The following is a 12562-nucleotide window of genomic DNA, read 5'->3' on the forward strand; positions in this document are numbered from 1 at the left end:
TGAATAATAAATCATTCATATTAGTAATAAAAAAAAAACCACCCGTAACAAAAACATCCAAAACAAGTTAAATACAACACAGAAGGGGTAGCTATGAGAATACCTCACCCTGCCAAACAAAACCTAAATTTGTCCTCAATGTAAATTAAAATAACGGTATGAAGATCCCCATGTCAGGCTAAGCCTTAATTCAATGTTGCAGATTTGGGGTAATCTAAATCTGGAAATTAGTTCCCGACTTATATCCATCATTTCCTCCACTGGACCCCATAATCGAAGAGTCTTAAAGCGAAGCCTCCTTGGATGTATGCATCATAGCACCCTCTAAATCCTCCAGATCATCATACATAGCCGCATCATGGGCCCGCCTCTTTGTGAATCTCGTAAGCATACGAATCAACATCATCATCAGTTATAACAGCATTTCTGATCGTAGTAATCGGAGGGACCTCAGAAATAGTTGATATATATGTACTCGGGACCTCGGGAAGATCCATATTGCCGAATAACATAGAAAAATTTGTGGATTTGAGCTTATCTACATCATGTATCAACCTTGCAATATTGGCTCTCAAGGTTGTACCATTAGCCTATTAGTGTCGTCCCTACTCAGATGCCTTAACTCTTACCATGAGGGCATATAAAGCTAAGCCATGCGCGATAAAAAAACTCTTGATGCTCCTGCAAATTAGATCAAGTAGGAGTTAGGGAAACAATAATGCCCTCGAAATCAATCAGGGGATAGCTACCTCGACTGAGGAAGCACGTACATCAGCATATTAGGCTAGATGGCCCATCTTATAGAGTATCACATTTGTCAATGGGGGCGGGTGGTGGAAGGAACAACAGTAGTAGTAGACGAATAAGGAGCAGCACCAGTAGTACTAGGGGTACGTGAACGCTCACCGACCTGAGTGGGAGGGGTTGTATTTGTCTCCTACATCTCAATATCAACAACCTGGGAAGTGTATACAAGCGTTGCTCTCCTCTTCTCAGCCTCATCCTTAGTGCACTTGTCCTCAATCCTTCGGATGTTAGTATGTAGTGGGAGTCACTTCCAACATCTGTATTTGTCACCAATGGCATAGGGCATGCTGGCACAACTCTGTGATCAACATTGGGAAATGGAGAGATGTTTGGCTCTTCTTTACCTCATGGACATCTCTTGCTCAATTATCAACCCGAGATTTAGTCTATCCTAGACAATAATGGAACCCAACAAACCTTTTTTTGAATGTCATAGTATTGAATCATTCTGGGATTGCATAAATATGTTGTTAATAAAAATGAACCAATACCGCGCATCTATATTGAGTTCTTCTTCTCAATCTGGACCCCTGGCTCCATGCATGGAAATGTATTAGCATAAATTAGAGGGGCCAACCACCCTTTTATATCATCTAGAGTATTTTTCTGGATCCAATTCATCAAAAATTTATCACATTCATCATACACCGGAGCACTTCATTAATATTAATCGTGTTGTATTTGACATTTTTACCTCAGACCACAACATGATTGTGTGAATTAGTTGGCGTTTTTCTTTCCCTTTGATACTAGCTTCTCATTCTGTGTAAAACTCCCAGACCCAACAAGGTATTTGGCGAGTTGCCGAGTAGACCTGACGATCTCAAGCATACCACTAAATGTTACATAACTAAATAGCCAAAAATTCAGATAAAAAAGAGATCGATGGTTAGTTGGTGAACCGCCGAGTGATTCAGCAAGCTCGACTAAACTCGCCGACTGGACTCTCGAGCTAACTTTTGACCTTGACATTCAAATTTCAATACACAACCCATGATAATACAATTAAATCCCTATGCTATGCAATTAAGCCTAAACCCATATCAATATCAATCTTGGATTACTCAAATGTCCCCTGATTTGTCTAAAACTAACTAATCGACGTCTTTGCTCTTACGAATGATGTCACCCTCTCTATCATTTGGAAATTTCAATGATCGATGCAATTTAGGCTACCAAGACTTCACCCACACCATACTTAACATGCTACCAACACACACCCATAATTTCAAGAAATTTCAACGTGAAATTCAACAATAGGGTTTAAACACAAAATTTACATGATCAACAACAACCCATAATTCAACAATTAACCACATACACAAAATCATACAATAGATCTAACAATAATTCAATCATGCATAGCAAATTGCTAGAAATCAAACCAAGTTCGGTATACCAACCTTAGAGTGCAAGAGTAAAATGATGTGAAATAAAAAGAGTTTTGAATTTGGAATAGTTAAAACCCTATTTGACCCTTTTGTTCGCTCCTCGATCGACAATGATACTAATGTCGCGTATCCATTTAGAGATGTGCCTTATGGTACTTTTGCCCGCCAAAGTTTTGAGAGCTCCAATCATTTGGTGGTTCACAAAGGCAATCCAAATCGGGCGACCTATTTGACGGTTCACCGAATAGGTTAGCTCTCCCAATTGCCTTTTCTTCCAAACTTCAAATTTTATAACCTACACATCCAACAACCATTATTCAAATAAAAAAAACTTGGTTTTCCTCCAAAGAATAACCTTATTTAAAGTTGTGGCACGGTGGAGACATGTTTTTAAGCTTTATCATTTGGGTTAACCATGGTATCATTCAGTAAACCCCTTTTTGGCCTTGTGTTTTAATGATTCGATATTCGAACCATCTGTGTTTCCAAATGCTTAATATACATAGAGTGTGAGGTAACCGTTTGGTTTAGAAAATAGACGTCATCTTTCATTTCCTTCAATACCCACTTTGTTGAGAATAGACACAAGTATATTTTTTGTGTAGAAATTTCCAGGATCAGTCCTTTGCATGTTTGGTTTTTGAACCTCGTGAGGCGGTCCATCAAAATCTTTGTCACCATCCCTCTCCCTCTAATCTGTACCACAGTCATGTCATTCTTCATCTCCGTCTCTCCAACTATGATCATGGTCCCTATTCCAAACTTTGTTTATGCCAGACCTAGGTAGTTCGGATAAGAAAATGTATTTACAACCTCAGGACCACATCCTATGATATAATTTCATTAATAAATCCATTTAAGCTATCATTTTGTCCATGTTTTAATCTCACTCCTGATTTCCATTTATTCTTTTGTCATCCCAAAGTTCAAAGGTGACACCCCGTCGTGTCTAGTGTACCATGCATAGTTTATCTTTGTCATCTCATCAAGAAAGTCTGATGTTATGTCAAACAATTGTCTCATGGTTCCTCCTCAAATAAGTTTACCTACCATACCTATGTTCACTGTGTCGAGGCTTCGGTAAAAATATTATAGCAACACATTGCTTGATATACTGTGAGTTGGACATTGGAGCAGCAACTTCTGGAACTCAGTCACGTCTAACGGATCGGCTCGCCATCAACACGCTTGAAGTTCTAAATACTATTTCTCAAATGGACTATCTTTGACGACAGGAAAAATCTTTCATAGAATGCATCAATTAGCCACTCCCAAGGAGTAATTGAGTCTCTTCGTAACTAGACCAACAACTTCGTTTCCTCCACATTTAGAGAAAAGGGAAACAAATAAATTTGGACCAAATTATGCATGATAATTATTGATTAAAAATGGACCACACACGTCCATAAAGTTCCAGATATGGTCATAGGGATCCTCATCAGACAACCCTTTGGATAGTCCTTTCATTTGCAATGGCTGAAACATCATGCTAGTCATGTGAAACATTGTATTACCCACAGTTGGAGGCAATCATATAATATCCGCAATCCCCAGCTGATCTACACTAACATAGTATAAATTACTAATGTCATTGTTGTTCCCAAGTTGGCTGGTTGTTGCTCCATTGACACTCATCTCTTCACCTGTATAAGATTAGCCCACAAGGAACACAAATAAGTCGATTCAATTACAACATTATCAGTTCACAAATAAACTTCACTAAAAGAATTCTAAACACAACTCCCCGACAATGGCGCCATTTTCGATAACGCTCAATTACACTTCATCTAATTCTGAAGTGCAGTCGGTATCTAATAAGTATAAACCCAATTAAGAGTTGGGGTCGATCCCATAGGGAGTGATACGATAAAGAATTCGATTAAGAAGTGAAATAGTGTTCTAATTATTTTTAGAAGTAGAAATTTCACAACAATTAATCAAATCACAAAGTTTTGATAATTAATGTCAAATGGAAGGGACTTGGGTAACCAATTAACAACTACAAATAACCGGGTAGTAATCAAGTAGAGAGGGATTCTTAGGGAGTGTGATAAATTGAGTGCCAATTTTGCAAAAATGGGTGATTATTATTTACTAAAAGCCAATGAATCTAAGTGGGTATGTTAGGGTTTAGGTGAAATAGACATTTTTCAATCAACTATCATGAATCAAGTGAATTCTCTCAAACCTTGACAAAAACAACATATATAAACAACCCAATACCTTAATAAATCTACTTTTTCAAGCTGGATTTGAAGGATTATATCTAAACCCCCCTTCTTAAGCTGATTCTTAACAAAATAATCACTACAAACATCAACTAATAGTTTAAACTCTAATTCTTGTTTCTCGAGAAATCTTAGAGCGCTAAGCTAGAATTATATCTGAAACTATAATTCATCAATTAAAACAAAAAATAATAATTTAATCCACTTAGAAACAACAATAAAATCAGTAAATATTAAAACCCATAAGCTAATAGAAAAATTCAACTACATAATCACACCCCCCATAAATGGGGGACTTCTCCAAACATAATAAAGAACAAGAAATTGTTACCAACTATGTTTTCCATCAGGTTGGGCAACAAACCACAACTCTCCAAATGCTCAACCGAAAACTCAAAATCACACAAACCTTAAATGTTTACTCAAACAGTGTAAAAAAAATTAGAACGTTCAAGATAAAAAAAACCTAGAACTGGACTATACGGAAACTCTCTGGGAATTTCTTTTCTCCTTTCAGAATTTTTATTTATACATTTCCTAAATTTTAGCTTCAGAGTTGCTTGGCGAAGTAAGTCGGGCTTCGCCGACATGTTTGGTGATACATCGAGTGCCCCTTTCATCTCCTTCTTGGCTTGGATATTTACCCTTTATTTGTTCTAACTTTAGGCGATTGAGATCGCCATCACCTATCCATTCAGCTCATCGTTGAACCATCAACTTGATCGCCGAGTTGGTCTTTTCCATAGGCTGCCATGCTGGAACTCTATGAGCGAAGGTCCAGTCGGCGAGTTGCCAAGTAGCTTTGGCGAGTATCAGTCTTGCTTTCATTTTAACTTATTCAGTTTTTCTCTCTTTTTTGACCATTGATGTCCTTACCTTGCTCTTTTTCTTTCTTTGCTGCAAATTAGCATTTTGACATCAATTTAGAGGTTAAAATAGGCATCAAGAACACTAAAGCTTTGAATATTAATCCCTGAATGAGCCAAAATTCCTAACTGATCAAGGTCTATAATATAGTGAGAATTATGGAAGTGCATATGGTGGAAAAGGTAAAATTGGCTGCTTACCAATTCAAAGATGTTGCTCAAATTTGGTTCAATAAGGGAAGGCTATTGATGTGGGTTTTTTGATTGAGAGAAATTTAAAAAGGTTTTTATATTTTGATTCTTTCCTCTTGATATGAGAGAAGCAAAGGTTATTAATTTTATTAATCTCCATTAAGAGCAATATGAGTGTGAAGAAGTATACTTTAAAGTTCACATAACTGGTAAGTATGTTCTAACATTGGTTCCGAACTATAGCGTAAGAAAGAGTAAGTTCATGTTAGGTATTTCCTATTTAGTGGTCAAGGAATGTCAAACCACCATATTAAATAAGGAGATGGTTACCTCCCATTTAATGATACATGACTAACAAATTAAAGAGGAAAAACTCAGGTAAAAGAGTCCGAGATAACAAGGATTGGTGATGGTGACTTTTATCATTCTAGGTCTGGTGGACAAGTGTATCCTCAATTCTGGCAAAAGTTTTTCGATCAGGATTATTCCAACACTTTAACCTTTAATTTCAACAAAGATAGGGTGTCTAACCCTAAGCCTAAGGAAAGTGGTAGAAATGGATATTCTACTCCCGGTTGCCAAAAAGGTGTTATAAGAGCCACTCGAGAAATTGTTTAGCCAGTATGGATGGTTTATTTGATTGTGAAAAGAGTGGTTAAAAAGTGAATGGTTGTCCTTTGCAAGCTAACAAGGGTAAGGATGGTAGACAAGATCACCCTAGTTGTTCTGGTTTGAGCACTCCTCGTCAAAATAGATTTATGCTCTTTTGAATCGACATGATCATGAATATTCTCTGGATATTATGACCGGTATGTTGAATTTTTTTCATTTTGATGTATATTTTTACTTGATTCGGGTGCTACATAATCATTTGTTACTACTTCTTTGACCATGAGATTTGATGTTTGTCCTGAAATCCTTTCTAATCCCTTTCATGTCTCAATTATTGTTGATGATTCTATTTTTTCTAAGGGAGTTTATAGAAATTTTCATATTTTCGTTTCTCATAATTTCACTCACACTGATCATGTGAAGATTGACATGTTAGAGTATTCTTAGGATGGATTAATTTTGTGCATGTTATGCTTCCATAGACTGTAGGACTCAATTGGTTACATTCAAGGTTCTGTAAGAACCTATCATGTCAAGGAAAGGGCAAAATTAGGCACTTAAGGGTCTTTTCATATCTTGCTTGAAGGCTAGGAAAATGACTTTAGTGGTTGCATTTATTATCTTGTTTAGGTTAGGGATACATATTCATAAATCCCTATTCTTGAGTAAGTTTTGATTGTAAATAAGTTTCTAGAAGTGTTTCCTGATAGTCCTCCCAAAAGATGCGCAACCTCTGTCTATTCATCTATTTCTCCTTATCATATGGATCACACAGAACTGAAGGAATTAAAGAGTCAGTTGAAAGACTTAGTGGATAAAGGATTTATTAGACCAAGTATTTTACCATGGTGTGCTTCAGTGTTTTTTATTTGAAAGAAGGATGGTTCTCTTTGAATGCACATTGTTTAATCAACTATTTTATAGTCGTAAAAAATTGACACCTTTTAAATACCTGATTTGAAATATTCACTAATATAATTTGTCTTATACAAATAAAGACACCGAAAAATGTATGTAGTAGCATTATTAATGTAAGATTCATTAAGGATTATTAACACACTTAAAATATTTCAAATTTTTGAGTTTTTTATATGAACTATCATATGGATGAGTTTTATACCTGAACTATCACCAAATGTCTATCAAATCACATCTGAACTTTAGGTTGGAAAGTGAACAACTGATTGTTTATTTATAATAACACTCATACAATTATTCTACGAGTTTTTTTACTCTTGTAACTTTTTTTATAATCATCTTCAGACGATATATCATAATACTTCAGATATGTTTTCACTAACTTACTCATTGATGAGTCCATGCTTTGGACTCATTTAGGACTTTGTTTTAATAGATTTAGAGTCCTAAAATGCATATTTTGTTCAAATAAATATTATTAATCCTTCATTTTCAAGGATTTTAATTAAGTAACTAAGTATGGACACTAATGAGAAAAAGGAACAAGACCGTCGAAAGAATGGAGAAAAGATGGCATAAGGATCACCTAACCCATTCGGAGATCCGCCAAATGACCATGGTCTCGCCTTATATTCCAGTGTGCTAAGACCTAAAAGATAAGATCAAGTCGGCAATCAAAGCAGTAGTCCAAGAATTACCGAACGGTTCCATGGTGCAATGCAATATCACCCAAAGTTACAGAACATCAAGGATGTTGAAGGCAAGAGCAAAATGGCGATACAAATGACAAAGGGCGGATTGCCAAATGGATCGACTATCCTAACCTATTATGTTGACCTATATAATGCTAAAAAATTATTGACAACTATAAGTACATTTTAAATTTTTAGTTTACCATCTACCTACCAAACAATCATTCTAGCATCGAGTTAAACATTCTATCTAGCAGTGTATCTAGTTTTCCATTGTTTTTGGAGCTTTGAAGATTTTGAATATTTCCAACTCCAAGAAATTGGACTTGGTTATTGAAGTTTTTTCATCCTAGACATTTGTAAAGACATTATTAATTGTACCCAGTTGATGGAAACACATTTCTGTATCGATTTCCATTTTTATACTATGTCTAGATAAAACCCCAATTATTGGGGTGTGATTATGTGATTATGGGTTGAATTAACTATTGGGTATTGCTAACTAATAGTTTAATTGTTATTGAAAAGTGATTTCGTTCAATAATTGTAGTGGAATTAAATTGGTTGTAGCTGCAAATGCAATCTTAACTTTGTGTTTTCATCTTGCTCGAGAGAGAGAGGGGGGTTAAAACAAAAAGTACTAAATCTATGGTTTGTGGGTATTGGGTTGTCATGGTTTCAACTCGAGAGAGTGAATCCTAACTACTTTTCCACACATTCAGCTTGAGAAAGTGAATATACTAAAGTGAAGGATGTTTTTAATTGTTGCTTATTGGTATTCGAGAGAAACCAATTTAATTTGGGATAAACTGCTAAAGAGAGAGTTTATCCCTACTAAAGTCTAGCTTAGTCACTAATTTACAATGATTTACTATCAATTGCAATTTACTCGATTGTTTACCTTAAACCATATTACTATCATATCAAGAATCTTGTCTCCATTTTTATTTGCTTATTATTTACTGTTTTAGTCGATAAATGTTTACAAAACCCCCATTTAATATTTGATACTTGTGTCACCCTTTAATTTAATATGTTTTTACTCGTAAATGTAATTTTAGCTATAACTATCTTGAACTGATTTGTACTTGGCTTATAATTCTCGAAATCACTCTGTTGGCACTCGACACCCACCCTTGGTTGGGTTATATTACTAGTCACAATTGTTGGCACTTGAAATGGAATAGTTTTTTGATAATCGTGAAACATAAAAAAAATGATGCCGCTGCCTGGAAGTGGTGTTATTTGAGAATTTTTAGTTAAGTTGGCTCTTGTTAGTTATAGTAACACTTACTAAATATTTTGTTTTGCTTATATTGTTTGCGTGTTTAAACAGGAAAGATGAATGTGAATGGTAGTTATGGGGACCAGACAGACCACCCTATGTTGAAATTGTTGAATCATAGGGAAAACCTCGTAAAGTTCAAGAAAGTAGTATTCATGAGATGTGGCTGAGATTTCAAGAAATACTTTACATGTGCCCAAATCATGGAACACTCGATGAATTGCTAGTGGAATGCTTCCATACGTGTCTTAGTCTCGAAAATAGAAGCACTGCTGACTAACCCTTTGCGGGTGGTTTGATACAACAACCCTATAAAGCGGTAGCCCAACTCATTGATGGGATGATTAAAACCAACAACGATACATAAAAAAACAAGGAATGGGACGCAATGTTGACTCAGTTGGATATCTTTACAAGAAAGTCATGGAAATAGAGGCACAATCCAAGAAAGAGGACAAGCAGTTTCCCATTCACGAGTGTCAAAAGATGAAGAAGCCATAGGGTGGACAAAATGAGAAGGTCCTCTCAGTCATTCTACATACGATCAAAGAAAAGATAAGTTGTTGAATGAAATAAAAGAGAATATTGAAATGATGTATCAGATGACGACCTCTCATTCAATATTATCCAGCTACTAGATTCCCAAATGAACCATGTGATAGCGTGCCTCTACTCACAATCTACAGAAGGGTTTCCTAGTGACACTATGGATAACCCCAAAAATAAAGTATAGGCATGGTCTACATTGTGCCACGACGTTAAATAAGGCGCTTGGGAAGCAACGCAAGAGTCTTTACTGCTTTATTTTGTTTTGGCAAATAACCATGTGTTGATTTTTCATATTGAAGTGTGGAATGTATTAGAAAGTACAGGTCGGCGAGAAAATGGTCCACTCTATGCATTGACTTCAAGGTCGGTGACCCCGACTCAGACGTCGTTAAACTCAAGACGAAGTTACATTAGAGTCTATAAAAATTGGCGAGCCCGGGAAATTATTGGTGAAGCACTGACCATGTAGGCGATCTCGACATATATCGTTGTTTGGAACACATGATAACTGGAGGTCCTGTAAAACTCGGCGAGATAAGTGTCCACTCAGCGTGTCACCGACTAGGCGAGATCTGGACACTTTTAAGGCTAAAGGTTTAAAAGTTTCAATCTTTTTCACTTTTCCTATCTTTTAATCTTCCCAAACTCACATGCACACTTTAGTATCTATATTTTTTCATTTCTATAGTATTCTAGTTTTTAAGTTTGATATGATTTGGATTACATTGCTGCGTATCATTTCAAATTTATATTGTTCAACATAAAAGGTAAGTTCTCCGAGACCTTTGTTTATTTTCATGATAATTTGTACTCATTTACTAATGATCGTACCTGAATGATGTGTGTTGGGCCTCTCTGATCTTATTTGTTTAGTAGGGGCCTATGTTAATTTGAAACTAGTGCCCGTATTGTTTTGTTCATTTAAATCTCATATACTTGTGATTCGTAATGAATTAGAAATTTTGAGGTTGTGCTAGCATGTTGGGTCTAGAGGGATGAGTTATAAGTAACCCGTAAAGGTTCTAAATGATGAGATTTTTCCGATGATGGAGTGGGTGACACCATTCTTGAGGGCAAAAAGTCATCAAATGGCCAAATTTGGTAAAACCAGGAGAAGTCAGAGTATCTCGAGGTAATGGGTACAATGGGTTTTTTTGTGCATGCTTTGATCTGGTTTTTAGGGGTTGTGGGGTTGAATTCTAGAAGTTTGATTGAAAGTAGGTGCATTGGGTCATTTGGAGACTTGGGTTGAGCTCGCCTGGTGGTTCACTGAAGTTCTCCATCTCACCTTCAATTTCAGGCTTTCTTTGATATTAGATTATGTAAGTTTTGGCAAGAATCCTGAGGTCACCAAAGGCACTCGGTGACTCGCCAAAATTCTTCTTGATCATCTTTTATATGCATACTTGATATGATTTTGCACTGTAACTTTTGACGGTCTAACCCTAGCTTGTTGAAGGACGTCGGTGATTCAATAAAAGGCATTCACATAGCCAATTTGTGAAATTTTGTTAATACTTTAGAGTTAATCCCTTCGGCTACCTGATCTAGCTCGCCAAAGTGATTTGGTGACTCGACAAATGGTTTGACTAGTCTATCTACAATAGTTTTCTAAGAAGTGGTTTGAATATTTTACAACTTTTTCTGGATACTTTTGAGACATGGATAAACCGAAAGTTGTTGGAATAAACATGCCACTTCGAAATAAGGCTAAGGTGATTATAGTAAATGAGGATGCATTTGCATCCAAAGGAAAATATACAAAACTCCCCACATCTGGTGGGAAAGCAAAAGGGAAAGAGAAGGCACTTGCATCACCATAGCACAACTCTGAAAATGATGGGATCTAAGCCACCCAGCTCACTTCCTTTGAGAGTGAAGGTGAGCACCAGGATCCTAAGACTTTTGCCTCTAATGATAATTATCTAGTAGCAAAACAACAGGCAAAGATGTGGTTGAGAAGGACAAATTATCCATCTAGAATCAGGAATCCTCAGCTGATAAATTTGCCTCCAGTTCCAAATTAGGCTTTAGTCATAGCACTTCCTCTACAAGGCCCCCTCCCAAGTCAATGAACATATTAAAAATTGAGGAGTTATGGACAATTATTGAGGAAACACATTTGTCCAGATATGGGGTGATCGACACGCACCCGAAAATAATGGATTGCCTAAAATCTCACAAATTCCAGATCTTCACAAAACCCCATGGCCATATATCCCAAACTGGGTTATAGAGTTTTACAGCGCGCATAGTTCATTGATACCAAAGGTGAAGAAATCGACAACTAAATTAAAGTCGGTTGATTATATGGTTGTCAAAGGCTAGAAAATTATGTGGGATTGTGATGATATCAACATAGTCTTGGGAATTTCCACTCATATTGATGATTAATGCCAGCATATAATCAGAAAAAAATACTGGAATTTATGAACATATGGTTAGACCCACTAATTTATAGTAGTACTTTGAGATGGTTAGAAGCGGTTGTGAAGAAGGATCTGAATGTAGCTGCGAGGTTCTGGTTTAGTTTCATTAGCAACACAATTATTCCATCCCAAAACGAGTCAATTCTTCTCCATGCAAAGGCAGCCTCTGGGTTGCATCATTGATGAGACGAAACTCAATTTGGGGATTATTATGGCACATGAGATGGTAATAAGGGCCAAGCAGCGCCAGACCTCCTTCCCTTTCCTACTATTGATCACTAAGATATGCATACAGGCTCGCTACCTAGAGATTCTAAGAAGGATGTAGAAGTGATTCCCACATCCTTGGCTTATATCCAGAGAATCGAGGCAGAATATTTGAAGGATGAGGCCGAGAAGAAGAAAAAGGCATCCCTGGTGGATTCTCTCCCGATCATAGATTTAGATACAACATTTGCAAAGGCTTCTTCGCCTACTCCGACCCTTGGGCCTTTAGTCACCCCTATTATTGTCCCTTCTGGTAATCCATGCTCTTCTGATGCTGCACTACCTCTTAGACCTACTATTGTTGCTGCTTCCCGGACATTGCTCAC

This window comes from Solanum lycopersicum, chromosome 10 (assembly GCF_036512215.1).
Source record: "Solanum lycopersicum chromosome 10, SLM_r2.1".
In the NCBI taxonomy this organism is placed as follows: Eukaryota; Viridiplantae; Streptophyta; class Magnoliopsida; order Solanales; family Solanaceae; genus Solanum; species Solanum lycopersicum.